This window comes from Rhipicephalus microplus, chromosome 9 (genome assembly GCF_043290135.1).
Source record: "Rhipicephalus microplus isolate Deutch F79 chromosome 9, USDA_Rmic, whole genome shotgun sequence".
Classification (NCBI taxonomy): domain Eukaryota; kingdom Metazoa; phylum Arthropoda; class Arachnida; order Ixodida; family Ixodidae; genus Rhipicephalus; species Rhipicephalus microplus.
This window is the reverse complement of record NC_134708.1, coordinates 54,611,898-54,633,058: the sequence shown is the minus strand read 5'-3', so window position 1 is coordinate 54,633,058 and position 21,161 is coordinate 54,611,898. Positions and strand designations below refer to the sequence as shown.

Sequence of the window (21,161 nt, the reverse complement as noted above, 5' to 3'; positions counted from 1 at the left end):
GATCCTGTGACCTTCGGGTCAGCAGTTGAGCATATCACCATAATCACTTAATCACCGTAGCCGTCCAGTGATTCATTAAATGCTCGTTATATATTTGCTATTGACGTCAAAGTTCAGTTCCACATGCCGAACCTACTAACATCAACACTGACGTGACGTCAGGCTAAAGCCTCAGTTCTGATGACGTCACAGACAAGTAAGGCTAGATGTGATGACGTCAAGACCGACAAATTCGAAACGATGTTTTGCACGTAATAAGATGCGCTCAAAAGGAATGTTTATTCGTCACAAGTCGCGGAGCCAGGTAAGGAATGGTCGTGCGAACGTTACATCTTGAGCGAGCATAACACGAGAAGTTCAAATGGTGTGGTAACGTTAGGGTACAGTAGGCTTTCAAAAAGCATACAAAAATTGCTTTTTCAGACTGAGCTTACGCTCACACTCACGCTCACAAGCCTATTTTTCTAGCTTCTTGAATTCATTTCACAAAAGAAAATACAGAAAATGTTTGCGTCAGTAACTCTTCAATGCTGACAGAAATCAAAATAAATTAAAGGGCCCTTAAACATGGAGGCCGCGTCGCCGGCGTCAAAATTCTAGTATAGGAAAATGCTTTGTTTACTCCGTGGCCAGAAAAAAAAAAAGCTTTCAGTGGCGCATCGTAACCTCCGAAATTCTGCGTGCGAATCTTGGAGGCACTGATGCATCTTACTGTGTTTTCCCGTTTAGACTACAGATGGCGTTGGCACTGTTCTTTTTTTATGTGTCGACAAATGCGGCTGTCACTGCGCTTCGTTGTAACGTGCCACGTCGATGCAAGCCATCTCCTCATGAATCAAACATTCTATTAAACGTGGACAAAGATCTAAAGATGGAGCGGATGATATAGACAAATGAGCTTGCTCTTAAAACGTCATGCACGATTGTTAGGCACGCGCACACTTGTAATCTTTACGGCTGTGCAGAAACAGCCATGAATCTCCCCCGAAAAACCTCCCAAACACCGTTGACATAACATAATGTGTAAACAAATGCATACGCGTAGTCAGGAGAGGAGTTCAACCTACCCCCCTCTCCCCTCAATTTTTAAAAAAAATTTGCTAGCATACATATACACGCACATACACAAACGCACACACAAAGATATACAAGGCACGGTTGAACTCGGGCTACGCTCTTCAACAAATAACAGAGGTTCCAAAGTTCGTAGGCTTTCATTTGTCGCGTACAAAGCACTCCTAGCGTAGCTCTTTGCCTCAGTATTCTTATGTCATGCCAAAAAGCGCACAAAGATGAAGAAGGTGCTACACTTTCTCAGTGCGCTGGGAACGTTCCAGAAAAAAAAAGACAGATAGGAAAAGGAACGTTTATTACGCACTAAGCAGGTATATTTCTTTCACCATTCAATACCAACCAGCCAAAGTAGGCACTCTTTTGAAGGGGCTGGAAGTCGCAGGTCACAGCACATCTGGTTCATCAGTTACACACTCGCGCAAGAGCCTTATACTCACGGGTGCACGTACCATATTCGACGTCTAAAAAACTTCGCTGGCAATCATTAAGAGGCGTTCGTGACGTTGCTGTGGATCTGAGAAAATAGGCGTGAAAACGTTGATTAGCTTTCTTTCATCGCATTCTAATAGACCCTTTTCAAAATTTTAAAGTTTGCTCTCCTGCTATGCAGTTTGAACAAGAAATGGAGGCTAGTCACTTACTGCAAACAGAGCCTGTTCAAGTGCGGTTTGCTTACGCAATGAAGTCGAAAAATGTAGAGTCGGCTCTCTTGATATGAACACTCGTAATAGGCAAGCCCCAGCACCTTAAACTAGAACCGCGTCTCTTTTTGAAGCAGAACAGGTGCCGCGATTACTTGAACAAATATGCAGTGTAGAGAAGCGCACTTGCATATTTTGAAAAAGGGTCCGTTTCGCACATTTTCTGGTGATTCAAATGCCAAACGAAACGAATAATTTCGGTGACCCCAAAAGATTTTTATAACCGAGGTTTTACTCTATTCTTCTTTTTTTGACGCAATGAAAAATTACCCCTCGCGTCACCATCTTGGCGGCGTAACAATTGAGTAAATAATATGCGTCGCTTTAAGTCTCGAACACACGATGTCATTATGGGGAACACCGCAATAGAGGGCCATGGAAATTTAGACCATCCGGGGTTCTCTAACGTGCACTAGTATCGCACAGTATACGGGCTTCTCACAATTCACCTCCACTGAAATGCGGCCTCCACGACCGGGATCGAACTCGCGACCTTTGGGTGAGCAACTGATTACCGTAGCCACTGTACTACTGATGTGGACAACTGTTGAGTAAATACGGTAATAACAGAGTAGCGTAAAAAAAAAGGGGACTCATCATGTGGGAATATACTAAGGAGAGTGCCGACGGCTAAAAAAAAAGCAAAAAGGAATAGAAGGAAAGACAGAAACTGCCGAATCGAGGATTACGCCGGACACCTCCGAAGTAGCTACATCCCGCGTGCAGAAAGGGGCAGAGCGTAAGGAAAATGCCGTGATTAGCACTAATGGCCACTCAGAGTGAAAAAAAAAAAAGGGACGTGTTTCATTAGATGAGTGCTCCGTTCGGCGAAATGCCAAAGCAAGTTGATTGCTTTCCTTTTAGGTCTCGCCCAACATTTCCTTCCTTCCGATGCGCTACACTCTAGTTGCGTACTTCGCGGTGAGCTACCGCGTATCGACTTCGAGAGAGAAATGTAAAAGAAAGGAGCGTACGTGTGATCCCGGAATCCACATTGGCCGGAACACGTCTTGCTTCCCGGTGCGCAAACGCGATTGGATTATGTTTTCTACGCTATCGCAGATCCCGGCGCAATCCCCCCTTGGGTTTGGCGCTGACGTGCGAGAACCACAAGACTGGCTCCATCCTTTTGATTGATTCTACACGGACTGCCCGTTACGACGACGTCTATTCGCTCGCCTTGTCGTGCACGAAAAGTGGCTGAATCGACGGTATACTGTCATCTACGGCCGACGTGGACCATTTGGTTTGGCCACGGTATAACCGTAATACAGGGTGTATCTTCCCTCGCGTCTCTTATAGCTTCCGCTTAAAACGTGTTACTGTTTGAAGTCTTGGCGGACAGCGAGTCTGCCTAGATTTGTGACTAAAGATGCATTTTGATGCAGGCAAAGTGCTATAGAGGCTCGTGAACTGTAGCATGTCAGCGCGCGTTAAAGAACACCAGATTGTTGAAATTTGCGGAGTCCTGTTACGTGCCTCGTAGTAATATGACTTTGGCCCTAGAAACCTCGGTCACTATATTATTGTTAGCTTGGTTATGGTTAAAAAACGCCAGCCCTGCTTGGTAGGCGCAGCTCAGTCACAGCAAAAGCTAGAAGAGCGGCCTTTCAGAGCCTTTTCAAAACACTCATTGGGTAACTACTGCAAGCACACTTGCTTGGTACCCACTAGGGCAATAATAATAAAGTTTTGGGTAGTAGGCCGCCATTCGCTATGCTATACTTTTCGTCATTCTTCTGAGAAGCGTGGTATGCGCTAAACACTTGCTAAGAATTTTGCGCCTATTGTCCATGCAGTGGCTGACGACGATGAATTATGGCTGAAGTGGGTATGCGACACAGTTGATAGGGAAACAAGAACAAGATTTTATAATGGGTTGGACGGCCCGCTCGTTACTCCAATCGCGTTGTGCGACTGGTTGTTTTTTCACTGTAGTAAAACGTCTTATAAGTCGTATTAACGCGATTGCTTTCCCGACATCAAGCCTGCCTAAGGCAAGTTTGACAAGTAACAAGCACCGGAGTAGCTCAGTGGTAGAATACCGGGCTGGCACCCAGTGGACGTGGGTTCGAGCCCCACTGTGCCGTTGGTCCTAGGTTATGCCTGACTAAGGTAAGTTTGAGAACAGGTTACATAGTTGTAGAATGTTGATCTGTCTCACAAAGGATTCGGTTCAAGCCCCACTGTGTCATTGGTGCAACGTTTTTTGCACGATGTGGTTACGGACACCGGTGGTGGCGGACAACATGCAACAGCGCGTGACCCGAGTTGTGATCTCATAACAGCTTTCGCTGTAATGAAAGCCTGTTTCTCTTCCCTAAGCATTGGATCTTTGGACCGTTCGGTCAGTGATAGAGACATTTTCACATAAGGCAAACTAAAAGCTTATAGAACTACTTTAAGACGTATGTTTTTTATGAGCGATACTTGACACGGAGGTAACTGTGGTGAATATACTTGAGTACGGTGTGACTTCAAAGTGAAATGCGAAAAGTGATGCCGCTGTTCCACTGGTGCGTTCATCAGGGGCGTTGGCCACACATCATCTGGGCCAATGGCACTTGTGTCCTCTTCCCCTCGGATAATTCTTTCTGCTTTGTGGGGTGAATGTGAAAATGAGTGAGGGGCCAGTCAGAAAGAGAGACCTGCTGCACGTTCAGCACAATCAATGGTTGTCCCTTCAGAATTTTCTCAGTGCACAGTTCCAAGACATGCCTTTCGACATCATGGTGAGCTACATAACACCTCAACGACCCACATGCTGTACCAGAAACGGGTGGTTGTCAATAATCCCATTCGAAAGCCTTCCGTGACCTGGCTGGATTCTGCGGAACTCAATTAAAACGTACTAGAGCTCATACAGACGCAGTCACAGGCCCAGTCCGTCTTCTTCGACACCGAGGCAGCATCAATGCACCGCTGATCCAATCAACATTTAGTAGCTGGCATAAAACGTCTCCGTCGTAAGGAATCCGGAAAAAGAAAAGGCTCCAAATAGCGTATCAGTAAATACGAGACCACAGCGATATCCATGCATGGTCACGGCCCAGCCGATAAGGTCATCCCATGTATATATGGCAGATGGGAATCGTCGGCAGACATGAGGAGCGGCGCACACGCAAAATCATCGAAGCCGCCCACATCGCACAAGAAGGTTCAATATGCATCAGTGCGGCATGTCTGCTTATCAACAAAAGAAATATATGTTTGGAAAAGCGTGTGTGATAAAATTATTGTTATGTATTTATAATTCTTTATTTATTGTTTTTGTTTCGTGTTTTTCCTGTATATATTTTTCTTTCGCGTGGAATAAACTTCAGTTGCTAGTCAGCCCTTGTCTGTATCTCTTCTTGTAACCTCTTGTTAAATTCGAGCTGTTCGTACTTCATATTGCATATGACAGCACCCACTGTATATCTAAATAATTAACGATAGTAATACATAACTTTGAAGTCTGCGGCATGTTTTTCTCTCAAAGGCAAACGTAAGCAAGCCAGGCCCAATGGGCGAGCACTGTGGACCGACTTCATGACCCGGACAGCTGCTGACCCTGGCATCGGAGAACGTTTCCGAGTGAATAAACGGGACAATTTCTTCAGTGTGCGAGGCGATCAGCTGCCGCGCTTTGGTCATCACGGCGGCGCCTCTCCAGACATCTTAAGTTGTAGGTAGACTTTCTTCAACGGAGGCAAGGATCACTTTCTTTCTGGGCTGGTTTGCGGGAGTACAAAAGCTGACGTCACAGCTTCGGCTGTTCATTTTTGGAAGGGTGTGAGGGTCACGCATGCTAAAAACCGCCTAGAAAACATTATGGCAGCGTCCTTCGCTGATGGTGGGAGGGAGCTGACACAGCTACAAGGTATCATTATTTAGCACTTGAACTAAGACTCACGCAGTAGAAGTCGAGGGAGTTCACCAGCTCTCGTCCCCGTGGCTCGGGTGGGAACCTGGGGGCTTCGCCTGCAACCAGGCAGAACTACTTCAAGCTGAGGGGATTGCGTATGTGCCCCCTGTGGTCAGGCGGGGCCCTCACGTGAGCGTATTTATTTCGGATCGGAAGGGCCGACGACCCTAGAGATATGGCAACTGCAGCGGAAATGAGATGATTCCCTGTCCTATTTGTAATTGTACAAGTTTGAGTGCCTTCGCTGCGCATAGAGAGATGACTTTCAAATGCGCTAGAAGCACTTAGTTATCACCCATTGTCAGAAGGAATTTGAGGCCACAAGGTAACACCATGCTCAGTGCAGAAGGTGTTGAACGCATCCATACGGTTGTTGAGAACACGCGGCGATAAAAACAAGCCTTGAATCAATCGATAAATACACCTTATTTAAACGAAGTTTTTTTTCTGCTGGTATGCATGCTCTATATAAATTCCCTTCATAACATTTATCCAGCTAACGATGGCCAGCCTATCTAAAAACCTGTTGTAAACTCTCTGCATTTTTATGTCCGTTCCCTTCTGGTTAACAACGAAAAAAAGTAATTGAGAACATTCCATAGTGTCTTCTCATAAACTCCCTCTGCATCAATTACGTCACATTGCCAAAATTTTCTGATATTTTCTCACCAAGTTTTCTTTCTCAACATGCAGAGTAGCCCACTAGACACATCCTTAATTTGTTTTCCTGCCTTTTACATTCCATATTCCTGATCAACAGTCTCAGTACTGTCAAACAGTAGAAATAAGTCTCCGAAAAAGTGAACCCATATACAGCCCCTCTCAGTTACATGCACGCGCCCTTTTTTAAAAAAAAAACAGAATTAGCAACCCTTCTCGCGCGGAGGTATGCGTGTGCGTGTCTGAACAACTACTTTTGTAGCGTAAGCAACATTGATCGAGGTTAAGCCACATAGAAAAACATATATTTTAAGATGTTAAGCGGCGAGCAGTGACGTCACATGACGCACAGATGGCGCACAAAAAAAGGCCTGGAAGTTCCTGGAGTGACGTGTCACTAAGAGGCTGGCACTTGACACGTGTGAAGTAACTCATTCGCTAGTTAGTCCGTCCGTCCATTTGTCCATCCGTGATTCGTTTGTCCACCCTTCCGTCCATTCGTAACTAACGCTACGTATATCCTGGTGTGGCCGAGCTAAGCCACAGCTTATTATTTTTATTTTACTTTATCGCACTGCCCTATACCCTCTCCTGCTTTCTTCTTCTTCTTCTTGTCCTCCGCGCATGGCACATATTCCAATCGGAGAGGATAGGCCGAGTAGAAGGCGAATGCGTCCCATAATTGCAGTACTAGGTCCACTAATTATTTTTTGCAATTAGTTGCTGATTTAAAGGACCAATTATTGTTGTTCGATGAACTTTGGCTTGAGGTTCTTTCATTTACAGTGATATAAGCCTGAACGGCAAAAAGAACATCCCTGTGGCTGTCCCCTAGAGCGGTGGCACCAAACGAAAAAAAGAACACGTTATGATGATTCCAGGCCCAGTTTTCGAAGAAGTGGGACTAGTATACTCTTCCTCAATGCATTGAATAGACGAGAAGATATAAAGAAATGACCTTTTTCATGCCGGAAATCGAACCTTCATCCAGGTACTTGGCAGCTCAACAATTTTTTCGATACACGCAACTACGGCGCTCCTGCGGTCATACGCAGGTAGCGATGAAATCTAAGGCCACAAAACGGCACCTTACCTCGATGAAAGTTGGGATTTCGTTTTCAGAAACGAGTGCTCGCTTGTAACCTTACGATGGATAGAGCATTAACTACTGGAAGTCCGCGACAGTGGACCAGCGGCAACGGTGCTCTGATGCTAACCCGAAGGTCGTAGGTTCGACCCCGGCCGCGGCGGTCGCATTTCGGTAGAGGCGAAACTTTTGAGGCCTGTACTGCTGTGCGATTTTAGCGCACGTTAAAGAACACCAGATGGCCAAAATTTCCCTAGCCCTTCATCACGGCGTCTGTCATGATCATGTCGCGAGTTAGGGGTATAAAACTTCAGGTATTATTGTTATATTAACTATAGGAAATTGGCGCACACAGATGCGCGTGCGTTCGGTGCACCATCGCGGTCCGGAATTTCGTATACTCGCTATTTTGTGTGTGTGTGTGTGTGTGTGTGTGTGTGTGTGTGTGTGTGTGTGTGTGTGTGCGTGTCTGCGTGCGTGCGTGTGCGTGCGTGTGTGTGTGTGTGTGTGTGTGCGTGTGTGCGTGTGCGTGTGCGTGTGCGTGTGTGTGTGTGTGTGTGTGTGTGCGTGTGTGCGTGTGTGTGTGTGTGTGTGTGTGTGTATGTGCGCATGCGCGACGCCGCTGCTGCCAACCCTGAATTCAGTTACGACAAATTTGCCAGGAAAGACGGAAACTTCGTCATTACCAAAGAAGCATCCGTTGATATGGTGGGTGACACTTTGAAGAAGAAACGAAACAAGTTAGCAGATCACCGGATCAGGGCTGAGAGCGCCGATCTAGACTTGCTGAAGCAATCCCTGTTCATAGAGCTTTAAACCCCGGCTTTTCCTATGACTGAGGAATGCCTGCAAACCCGGGCTACATCGTCCTACTCAGAAATCGTTTCGTATACTAAACAGATTCCGCCAATTCAATTGTGTCCCTCCCTCACAAGTCTCCAGGCTGTATTGCTACAAGCATTACAAGACCCTATCATACACGCATGCTGACGTCTGAATTTCTCTAATGATATTATTGCTTGGCGTATTCGGGCCGCCAAACAAAAACAAAAGATCACTAGACCCCATCTGATATTGACAGGAGTCACTAAACAAAATGGATACATTTGCCGCGTTACCATTTATAACGTGGCATCGTTCGATACGCGACGCAAGTATAGTAACACGCCCATGCTCTCTGTGCTTTTGCAAGATTAGCAATAGTGTCTCTATGCCGGGAGGTGCACCCAGTCAGTAACTACAGGTGAACAAAGTGACGCCGAGAAATGGACTGGCAGTACACTTTTATTCTCTTTCTTTCTAGCTACCTAGCTTTCCAAGCACTCTTGAGCGCCTAAACTGGACAAGTTTTCGCAGTGCGATGGTGCAGCAAACCCCGTGTGCCGCACCAGGGGTCTCATATTCCCCCGGGGGCCTCTTCTCTCCGCGTCTCCCGAACCCCGAAGACCAGGAGTAGGGGAGCGGGCACAGATGCCGGGCGTTCCGGCCTTTCCGAGTCAAAACGGAAATAGAAGTCGTTATTGGATTTGAGAGCAGTTTATTGCAAAATCGCGCCGGGATTCCAGCCCTCCGTCCGTCAACCGCAGCAGCATTGAAAAAGGAACGGAAACGAAGAATTTGGGAGAGGATGGGGAAGGAGAGAAGATAGTTTTGGTTGCGAGATATTTAGATATTTATAATAAAGTAAGATATGAGCAACGGCTCTGAAAAAAAAAAACTAAACGAAGGCCGCAGTGAAGAGTACCGGGGCGCCTCTATCGTCGATTCTACGCAAACGCTGCGGATAAAGTAGAAACAGAATCGCTGATTAGGTGTGTTGCGATGCTCATGGCAGACGACAAAATGGACAGATATGTAGAAAGCAGCCGGCATAAAATTCCTTCATACTGTGGCCCAGCCGGCCTCATAGCCGGCTAGACAAAGCTACGCAGCCTACATTGGCGTCCAAACAAGATGGCGTATCAGCGCAATACTTGGTTAGCTCGTATCTAGTCGGTATGACCATCAACCCACGAGTAGACGCTTTTATTACGCGCTTGATAGAAGCCACGTTCGATTTGTCACAGATTTCAACACGAAAAAAGTTAAACAAGTAACAATGTTGTTTCTTCTATTTAGCCTCCTCTCGTCGGCGTGAAGTGGCGTTATACAGGCGCCATACGGAGGTGATTACGTGGGCGAATGGCGCTCGATGCTCTACTTTGAGGTCTTAACGTATAATATGCACGTCGTTTTGCAGAATCGGAGCACAGCCCATAAGAAACTTCCGATTATTTTTTTTTTACACTGCAAATATCATACGTAGTTTTTGTTGGCGTTCAAGCTCACGCTATGCGTAAACGACAAGTCCTGTACAACAGTTGCTCAATTTTTCTATACTTCTGCGCAAGTATTTCAATATTATATTTTCTCTTTCTTATTCAGGCAAACCACCTTTACTGCCACTCTCCTACTGTTTTATATGCAGCTCAAAGAAGCGGGGCCACAAAAAAGCACCTTGTTCATGACGTTAGTGTAATAGTGACTCAATATTAAGAATTTGTGAGATTTTGTGCCCCAAATTCACGATATGATTTAAGGCACGAGGTAGTTGAAGGCTCCGGAAGTTTAGACCACCCGGTGCTCTTCGCACACTACACGAATCTCTAGCATTTCGGCTTCATCGAAATGTGACCGCCGGGCTGGGATCACACCCGTCACCTTTGACACAATGATGATACAAGCCACCACTGCATCAATTTTTTTGTTGTCAAAGAAACTAATATTATCAGTCCCCGTGCAGACACAACTTACAGACTTCGGGCATGCAGCGTATCTGATGCGTTAACGATCAATGAACGAAGCAGGCTTTTCCTCACAAAGAGTGTTTTTGCAACAAAGCCAGCTTTTAAAAGAGGCTGTGAGTTATTCATTGCTAAATATATATTTTATTTCTCTCGTTTTAGTATTCACGCAGAAGCAACGTTTGAGGCCTGCGATGATGAGATAAGGCGGCAGACTTTCATACTTCAGCCGCCACCGTCAGTTTTCTGTGAGACTGAGAGCAGCACCCCCTTATTAGGAAAAAAAAAAGTTTAGTTCCACAGCGACGATCAGACGGGAGACAATGTGACGCCTTGACGCGTGCTCAAACTTTGAGGTGCAGTTTTTTTTCTTCCTATCATTTTGCTTTCATGCGGGCAAATCAAGCGTATCACGCATGAAGAATCTAGTGAAAACTACTCTTTGTTTAGTGAGGAGGGGGGGGTGCTTAAAGAGGTTCATGAGCTAATAAACTTTGAGGTTTTGGGACGTTTTCTCTCTGTAAAGCTAAAGCATCGCGTGCTATGCTTGTAGAAGATAGTGCAAGCACTATGGTAATGCATTCTAACTGATGTGCATCTGTTGGCTGGTGCAAAAAGGCACAAAACTAGTAATGAAGACGAGCCTAGACGTGATGCTACATGGGCTGACAGGCTGGGATAAAAAAGTAAACGCGCAGTACATACGTCTGAATTGTATGGCGATAGCAATTATATGGTCACTCCCGACGGCTTTTTGCCATAGGGGTTGTCATCGTATTCATGTTCCGTATGAAGTTGGAATCGATAACGACCTCCCGTGCATCGCATGTTCTATACCCGCGGATAAAAGCGTGCAAGCATAGGCGATGAACGCGGCTGAAAGAAAAAAACAAATGACCGCAGTTTCCCGATTGGGAACACTCGTTAGCATGTGGAGCATATATGTTGAACTGCGATAATTGTGGTTTGTAATTTGCGACATGCGTGTGTGTTATGAGTGAACACGAGTGGACACGAGTGAACTTGTACGCACGCACGCATGCTGCGAAAGACGACGTATATTGATGAGACGTTTTGGGTATTTTGAGCAAGATGGCTTTATGGTCCGTAAAGTGAAGGGTGAGTGGGTCTGGTTGCAGCGGTCAAAGGTCGAAATTTGCAAAGACGTGGTCGATGCACGTCCCGCGAACCATGGTCGGGTGATGTTTGCCGTCGTGCGTTGCTCGTTTCAGCGAGTGCCGCGACTCCATGTAGTCGACCACCTAATCGTCCTTGATGACGTCGACGTTGAAGTCGCCAACTATTACGAAGGGTCGTCGTTGCGGTCGTTGTTTCAGGTTTTCTTCCACGGCTTCGTCAACGTACTTCTCCATGGCGGCACGCGATAGGTTGGGCGCGAGGTACATCGTCATGACGTCGACTCCGCAGACGCCAGCGACGCAGTGCTCGCCGTTGGCGCGTTGTAGCGCGCCGGGCTCGACGCTGACGACTCCCGTTTATGAGTATACGAGTATGAGTACGTGGCCTTGCTCACGGAACGCAAACGCCGACATTTGCGTTCCGCATCGTGAGCTCTTTTCAGCACGGCCTTGTCCATGGACGAAGTGTCTTCGGAATTGCTTGCGCTTCCGCCAACACATTGGCTGACGCTATTGGAAGAAACGTCAGTAAGTGTGTTTGCGGATTCAATAGCATACATTTTCACCAGCGACATCGGACGTGGAGCGGCCGCACAAACCAACCGACGAAGGGCGGCGCGCCCCGACACTCAATTATTTATATCGAGCACCGGCCCCGGCCTGCGCATGCGCACGTTAGCATACAGCTGGCGCACGTAAAACTAAAGGTCGCGCGGCGGGCGGAGGAGAGAAGCGAGCGCAGCGCGCGTTGTGTTGAGAGGAGGAAGGGATGCGCAGATGGCTGGCGGAGGGGGAGGGGAGGCTGCGGATGGCGACGGCGCGTGACTAGCCCCTAGTATAACATGCTCCGCATGTAAAATTACGCCATCTCCCGCTGAAGGGAACCCTGTGGGGATGCGAAACAGCGCTGCTGTTCACTTGTGTCTCCACTTGTTTACATGTGTATGTTTTATTGTACGTTTCATTTGTGTGCGGAGTTTTGTATAGGTTGTGTACCGCTTATGTTACCGCCCTCTCATTTGTGTATCACCGTGCATGTGCCGTAAAGTGAACACCCGGCGTAACTAGTAGCGGGCAACGGAGCGAGCGCGCGCAGTATTACATGCGAACGCACCGCCGTGGCGGAGAGATAAACGGGAGAGGATTTTCTCCACCCCACCTCCTCCCACATCCTCGTGGGAGAGGACAGTTGGCGCATGCGCGGTAGGAGAGCGGGCGGTCACCGAGGGACGGACACAGCCCTGAGCAAAAGCTGCTTCGCATTAAGCCAATCCATCTCCGTCGCACGGATGGTGCATGTAATAACCTCACCCCGCAGGCAAAGCCTGCTGTCGATTGCTACTAAAGCAGAAAGGAAACGCAAAGCTCGTCTTCAAAGACGAAAATGGGGAGAAAGAGGGGGGGGGGTTCGGTAGGCGTTGCTCGAGCAGCAATCTTGATCGCTGGCACAAGTTATTTCGGCAGGCATCAGTGGACGGCTCGCATGCTTGTGTATACTTGTATTTTGTTTTTATTCCGTCATTGCTGACGTAGGGCGGACGGTGCTTAGTCAAGCTGCAATAACTGCAGCTTTTTTGCTTTTCCCCGTAATTTTCGCCATTGTATCTGTTTTGGTGAAAATAAAATGAAAAATAAAATATGAAAAAAAACCCTGTAAATGCTGTGCTATCAACGCAATGGGACTGTTATACTGTAGCTCTCCCTGGAGTGGCCGTATATTTTGTTACACCAGCGTTTTGTAGAGTTACACAAGACCTTGTCCAAAACAGTTGGCCGCCAGCCTTATTTCCCGTAACATTAAAATTTGTTGCCATCGCATTTACTGCCTCACTCTTGCGGTGAAACTGATTTTGGTCTAGGAAAGCATCATTCATCCCATGATGCTCTGACACCAAATTGTACCTTTGTGCTGTAAGAGAGCAAACCATTTTTGTTTCAACGCTGTGCCTATCATCACAGAGACCTAGCCATTATATTTTCTTCGTTTAATATTTTGTACTATACTAAACGCTTAGCCTGATAATCAAGCAGTACCTGAGCTGTATACTATAAAATAACGATATCGTGATTTCGGCGCTAAAGAGACAAACAGATGTGAGAGACTGGACAGACGCTTGCCCCGTTCTTCCCGTATTCTTCTCTTTTAGCACAAATGTCAAATAATGAAAATATATGTCATCTCTGTACTTCGTCGCGAATCTAACCAAGTATTTGTTACTTTACACTGAATATCCGTAGGTGCCACATGTAGCATCGAAACTGTTCACTGGTATCCCCATCCACAACCACTACAAGAATACCACAAAAACGGCCTTAATACACATTCGCGGACCGTAGTTGGATGGCAACCATGATAGCGCTGCGTATGTGCCTGCTTTATTCGTAAGCCTTGAGGAAGTCGCGCTTAGTCCTTCAGTAATAAAATAAAAAAGAAAATGGTCGTAAAGTCAGCACACAAATGAGTCATTATGGGCGTCAGAGAAGCAAAGAAAGAGCCAGAGTCAGTGAAGAACCTAACAACTCGGTTTCCTTGCAGTGAAACTACGACAAGCTACGCTATGACATGAGCCAACTTGCGGTGCAAAACCAAAACTTTTTTCAATATATATAGACTCATATTCGGAGCATCTATAAGGTAAATTTGATAATATTCATAATATGTGGGGTCGTACGTGCAAATTCACGATTACGAGGCGTTCCGTATAGCAGACCACTCGGGAAATTTTGGCCAACTAGATTTTCCTATCGTGCGCTGACATCGCAAAGTACACAGACTGTCAAACATTTCACCGCCATCTGAATGTAACCGCCATGATCGGGATGTAAACCCGCGGCTTTGGGGTCAGTGGCCGAGCATTTCCACTCCTATAGCATCACCGCGGATACACTGCGATTCGCCGAAATCGGCTGCATAATCGCGCTTTAATGTTAGAGATGTGTAACTGCTTTTAAAATGCACAAATATCCTTAAGTTTAGTTTTCGTAATCATTAGAGATCACTGGTATGTGGTTGTAACCAAACAAGATTGAACAGGAAAGAGACGCGCGGACATTCCTGCGACGTTTATCTTGCGATGAGCGCCACTAGCTTGCTCTGAGGGGTTCGCTTTTATAAGCGACGTCAACTTCAACAACGCGCACAAAGCAATCACGTTACGAAAGGCTTGTTAAGGCCAGTCAAGGCCACATCAAGAGATCTGCGCTATCGATTGCGTCCCATATGAGCTGAATACCTGTGCATTACCTGCCCAGCAATAAGAAAGATTGCTTTCTCCCAAATGCATGCACATACCTTCCCGTTTTCCTGCGTTTCGTAAAGAATGGCAGCAATCCGCTGTGGTTGACAACATCGTTGCAGCGAGGAAACAACAACATCGAAGGTCTCAACGTTAAACAAGCAATAAAAAAAGCGATACGACAAAAAAAAATGAATAGGTTCGCGTGCAGTGGGAATGAACCCGACCAATAACACCTCGTCCCGCCCTGCTTTGCTCGTACGGAGAAGTAAATTATAGAGTGTGCAGATTGTCCCCCCCCCCCCTCCTCCAAATTACGGAGCTGAAGATCTCTCCACTTGCCGGCGTTCGCAAAAAAAAGATAAACATGGATAAGTAAGCGTATCGTCCAACAGGCCTGTTTTCGATTAAACCTATGGAGTACACCTTCGGGACGCGTCACTCACAAAAAAAAAAGAAAAAAAAGAACGAAATGAATCTGACGAAACAACGACCATACACAACGCGCTTTTGTGCATTCACTGTCATCAACTGGAGAGGCGAAGAATGGCAGAAAGGGGAAAACGGGGAAATAGGAACAAAAATGGGGAAACCTAGGGCAAGGCTCAGTTGGGAATAACACGACAACGAGGAAAAGAACGCTCGGCGATCCGCCACGAATCGTTGAGCCGCGAGTCCTCAGGTGATGCAACCATAAATCATTGGGGAGGGATAAAAAGGAGAAAGGGTTCTTTTCGCGTGGGGAGAACATCATCCGCAGAGGTAGAAAAAAAAGGGGGACGGGGAGGCGAGAGTGCTAGTGGTGGCTGCGGCCTCTAGAAAGATTGATCGGGTTCGTACGTATACCTATCGCTCGCACGATCTTCCATGTATTCCTTCTACTCTCATCATACGGTTCCCTAGTTTACCTTATTCTCCATCCCTCTTCCCGTATTTCTCTCTCGTTCTGCCTATTTCTCCATCATATTCTCCTCTCCTACACTTTTTGCCGTACTCCCCCATTTTCCCTGCATCACAAATCGCCCAGAACGTTCCCTAACCTTCGCCTCTGCTCTTTGTTCTTCGCCATTCCCTTTTTCTTCCTTTTTTAAATGAAGAAGCAAAGTGCAACCAGAGAACGGGGAAGGTTCCAGTTAATTACGTTATACACTCCGAAGATGTGTCTTTCTCCGTTCGAAATCGGTCCGTTCGATTGTGACGTGGTTGTTGGAACTTGAGCATGGCTGACGCTTTTTTTCTTTTGCTCCTTCTCGAGTGCTCTCCTCCCTCTTTTCCCTATCTCCCGCTTAATTCCTTTTCTTTCTCTCTTCTTTCTTGTTTTTCGAAGAGCCCCCATCCAACCACGTAATTAGGGAGGCTCGTTTTAATGGCTCTCCGTGGTCTTCTGTTTTTTTTTGTCAGTGCCATTCTTTTTCGCTATCTTTTCTCCACCGTCCTCTACACTATCGAACGTTATATACGTCTTCCAGGCACGCACTCCATCCATGCCACCTATAACACGAAACTCTATACACACTGATGTACCGCAGTGATGAGTACGTAAAATGTGCTTCGCAGAACAGCATCACCTCTCCTCTCCCCCTCTTTCTCTTACCTATCGTCAGCATCGCTTCACTCAACTTTGGAGAGAAACGCTTCGTTAGCAATCTAGAGTGAGCGAAAAATTGAGAACGATTCGGTGAGTACCCCACCCCTCTTACGGCGTTAGCGGGGTACACGCGCGTGATGAGAGATGGGATGGTGGGGTATTGTTGAAGGAGGATTGGTCTCTAGAGGCAATTACCGCTGGAGTTTCTCCCCTTCTGGAGAGATTCGGTAGTGACTATATAACATTGCTGCTTTCACTGTACTTACAGCTTGTCGCCTGTGTACTCTAATTTTTATTTCCTCGTCCATTCGTTAGAACTGATTGCCACAGGCTGTCTCACGTCGTCGCTCAGAGTGGGGATTCTGCGTTAGAAAATGTGGTCGGGGTGATTATAATTTCCGAATTTCCGTGTCTCTGGCAGGAACACAATAGGAAAGTTCGGATGAGATGAAAATTGCATTTTCCTATGCAGGTCACTTGCGTATGAACTCTGCGTTGTTTTTTCTTCTTTTGAGTGATTGTTCTATATTTTAACAGAAACAGGATCTTAGTGAACTGCTGACATTTAATAGACAGCGTTTCATGTGAGCGAAGCTTTTTGCTTTTGAAGGAGCAAAACAAAGGTATGGGTTAAGCCATCGTTTGACGGGGTCCTTAATTAAGAGAAAGTGAAATGGCTTCTATACTGGTAGTTACAGCTTTGCTGTACTGTGCGAAATAAAAGTACATATACCTGCAGTGTATTATATAAGAAACAAATAGGCTGCAGAACCGACACACCTTTCTGAAAACTACACAGAGCTATTGTTAGCCCGTTTCTTTTTCAATCGATGCGCAAGGGCTCTTCCTTGGGCTCTGTCATCAATTTTATGTAACCAGGTATGACTTCCACGCCACCGCAAATAATTTCTCACTGAATTACTCACAGATGTCTTTTGCTAGCTACGCTCTAACTCGAAGTGACGTATAAGCGAAAAACAAACTGAGAAACAATAAGTGAGACAGAAAGTGACTTAGAAGACTGGAAATTGAATCCCGATGTCAATGAAGAAATGGAGATTGAGACGTAGTAGTGACGCATGAGGTATACTGCACAGATATTAGTATTCTCCTCAGTGACGTAATTTCTGTGACAGAAAATGCCACCAGTGGCATTTATTCATGGAGTTATTCATGGAGCCCAGCATAAACTGCTTTCAGCCTAAAAACTCATTGGCCTTCCAAATAGCGTAATAGATTTTAAATGCGCCATGATACGTCCACAGCTAGACTCTTTGCGTCTTCAGTGTGAATATGCACAATGTAGAAGTTTTTTACATCTCTTATTTGGTTGGTAAACCTTTTGTGGGTGTTGTACTGCGGGCATCGGTCTAGCCTTCGCCATTTCACTATGACCACTTAATTTGCTTAATTTACCGGCCTTTCATCCATCTCGTGATGGCCGTGACTGCCGAGTGCTCACCTTGTTGCGTCACCCTGGGCGCTGCCTACGAATATTGCTGACAAAGAGTTGTGGCATCCTGTAGTTCAGGACCCGGACCTGCAAGAATTGGCTTGTGAGAAGTTCGATGGTACTATATGTATCAAATAAAAAGAATGCACGTTTTATATCACCCCAATTCTACTCCCCTTCTGACGTCAAGTACGAGAGGTTCAGTGCTATGTGTAGCAACCGTTGAGTTGAGAGGCGAAGGCTGGCGACGTTTTTCAGATCAGCGAATTCGAAATGAACATACAGTGCTTTCTCCCATGCATTCCCTGTCTCATTCTCATGCATTTGTGATACAATACTAATTGTTCTTTATAATATATTTATTTACGGACAGATAATATGGTAGATTGTGACATAATGCTGGATGTATAAGTATCACCTTTAATTGCTTCAAACTATTAAGAATAAAAGCTCTTAGCGTAATAGCACCTCAGAAGCAATATCTGAGGCAATGGTTAGTGTAAATTCTTTAATGCATTGAGGACGCACGATCCAGTAAATTACAATACTGCTATCATAATATACATATCATTCAAAGCTAATCTTCACCTACTGACACGGTCCCTTCGTCCGTCGCTTAAAGTTTACGAGTACTATTCACAACGCTGACTGCTCCTATCTAATATAATCGCTAATTACGCCTGTCAAACTTTCGAATAAAGAGGAATAGCGTTACTAAATATAATAAAGGTAGCGCATTCTCTACACTTTTTTGACACAACAGAAGAAATCGCTCTGTATAAATTCTCATATTTCTTCGTAATAATATGTATCCTATATTTATACATCAGTTCACTGATTCCCAACGTGTAGATACGTAATAGATAACGCACTCATTTTGTATTATTCTCAGAAAGCTATCGCGTAATTCAAGTTTATGTTATTAGATAGCAGTGAGCATTTATGGTCACACCATTTTATGTATGCATATCTGCGTGTACTTGTGTGATTTTGCGAAAATATTCTGAAACACCCTCGTGTTTGAGCCTTAGTGTTTCTGATACTTATGTTCTTAAGGGACTCCTGATGATATTTTAAGACCTTGAAAGCGTGACATGCAAGAAAGAAAAGGTAAAGAAAGCTTTAGCGTGCCTTCAGGAGTGGAACGCGATTGCGTACAATCGGACTCCCGCGTGTACATTTAATTACCTGAAAAAATTGTCGGAAGGAAAACGATGTTTATGCGCGTAACATGAACCGCTTTAAACTATCGTGAAATGCCTACTGATTGTAAAGTTGTTGAGTGCACAGTGTGGAAAGAGAGGGCACAGGGCTTTGCGTAGCTAGCGTCATAGAGTTTCTCACAAACACCTAGAGGGAAGTGTAGCGCCACCGTCCAAGTGAATTTTTTAAGGGGCGATGTTGGAGCGCTGGGAATGACGGTATATGTGTCTGCGAGGCTTGTGTTGGCTGGTGTTGAGTGAGGCTTCGGCTCAAAAGCGAATACAACTGCGTAAATAGAGCTTCTCTAAAACAAAACCTTCACAGGCGGATCTCGTTCACGTGTATTATAATCTGAAATAAAAGTCCACTCACCTTGACGACACAACCAAACGGCGAAAGAAAGAAACAGACGACATAAACGTGGCGGAAAGAACTCTCGCTTTGTCGTCTGCTTGCTAAGTTTAGCGACCGTTGGTTACATCTTACGCTTCGTAAAACTGTCCATCAACGTAGAAGGTTTTAGGGTTGAATACAACACGTTTCTGTGCAATGACAAAAATAAATAGCTTATACGTACTCTTTTAGTAAGAAAATAATCATTTTAACGTGAAGTCAGACGCATCTTTGAGGTATATAAATCCGAGTCAAGTTCGAAGCTCACGTATCCCGCCATTCCCTCGCATCCAGCAGCTCACTAGCGCCAGATTTCCCTCTAGGTATGATTGTGAGAAACTCTCTGGCTAGCGTAGCCACGCGCCTTCTCTCCTCGTAGTGAGAGGGCGCGGTGCTTTTCACGGCACACTAAAACGCGTACCCCGCCGCGGTGGTCTAGTAGCTGAAGTACTCGGCTGCTGACCCGCAGATCGCGAGTTCGAACCCCGGCTGCGGCGGCTGCATTTCCGATGAAGGCGGGAATGTTGTAGGCCCGTGTGCTCAGCCTTGGATGCACGTTAAAGAACACCAGTTGGTCGAAACTTCCGGAGCCCTCTACTATGGCGTCTCTCATAATCGTATGGTGGTTTTGGGACGTTAAGCCCCACATATTAATCATCCATCAACTAAAACGCGTACGTGTGATCCGGACCTTAGAGGTGCGCTCTAGGAAGGAGATGGGGTTCAGTTTCCGTTTGCCTTACACGAATGCTTAAGGGACCACGCAACTTATTGACCATGTGACTCTTATGACTGAGCAGTCACATGATGAATGCATCAGGAGTTAGAAAAATAGGCCGAGAAATATACAAATCAGCCAGCGCATGTGATTCTTGAGCGAGTAACGACAGACACGAGCTGGCCCCTGGTTCCCTGATTGAATGAAAGCGCGCAGTCAAAAGTTCGCAAATACAGCGACGGCTGAGACGCGCCTCTAAGCCATGCTTCTATTGGCACGAAAAGAGCGTCATTGTTGAGAGAACCTTAATTCCGTATAGAAGCCTCGAATGAGATAATTAAGTGGAGGGACAGCGCGGGGTCCCTAGAGACTATAAGGTGAGAGCGGGAGGTCCACCGTCGTTAATCATTCAACGTTTTCCCGAGCGCGCCATTTTAATCTGGCTGCGAAGCCCTCGCAATTGGCGCATTTATTAGTGCGCGCGAGCCTAGTCGCGCGCGCGCACACACTTTCAAAGCTGTACACGCTCGAAGAGTCCGTAGGATCTTCCGCCCGACAGGAACAAATCGGAGAGCGAGTCTTACGAATGCATCGCGGGCTAACACCCCCGAAAAAGCCTCTTGCGAAGAGCGGATTTCCTCCCTCTCTTCTCCTCCGCGTTGCCTGCCTTTGAAACGTCGCAGCAATGCGGCTATGCATCGAATGCCCCGCAGCAAGCGCCAGCCAACTTTATAATCCTCCGTCTAAAAGAGGACGCTGCGTCAATCGGAACGGGGCGCCGCATAGTCCTCGGGAGCGAATTACTTGTTAGCTTGAGTGGGTCTGGGATTAAGCGGTGATGCAAAACGCGATCACCTTGGCCTTCCTGTCCTCGAGCCCCTCCCAACGCGTGGATTAGCGATCGAGAGTCTAACCACGAATGACACCTCGCTGGAAGTGACACCGCATGCCAGGAATGCGAGGGAGCTCGAACGCAGAGTGAGAAGCGTGTTAGGGGCTCGCAGCGGGCCAAGGCGACGCAGAGAAGACTGCAGTGCGCCTGACCGAACCAGGGTTCGAACTGTTCTCTGCAGCTTTAAAGCGCAGCGTCCAATGGATGCCCCGCACGATCGCACGCTGTCTTTGAGAGGGCGCGCTGTCTAAAGCCTATCGCTTCTACAAGCTCTCCGTCGAGGATGCGCCTCTATATACGCAATGTCGCTACCGCTGCGCCTCCATC

General features: G+C 46.3%; 2 long non-coding RNA genes across 2 annotated transcripts in view; both read right to left on the bottom strand.

The window, feature by feature from the left end:
* LOC142771806 (uncharacterized) overlaps nucleotides 1–21,161 on the bottom strand; it is a 578,925-nt gene that overhangs the window by 260,909 nt on the left and 296,855 nt on the right. The window lies entirely within an intron of this gene.
* The window catches only part of LOC142771804 (uncharacterized), a 222,790-nt gene that overhangs the window by 60,267 nt on the left and 141,362 nt on the right, over nucleotides 1–21,161 (bottom strand). The window contains exon 3 of the long non-coding RNA XR_012886163.1: nucleotides 17,638–17,715. This is a non-coding gene — a long non-coding RNA (uncharacterized LOC142771804). The remainder of the gene's footprint in view (nucleotides 1–17,637; nucleotides 17,716–21,161) is intronic.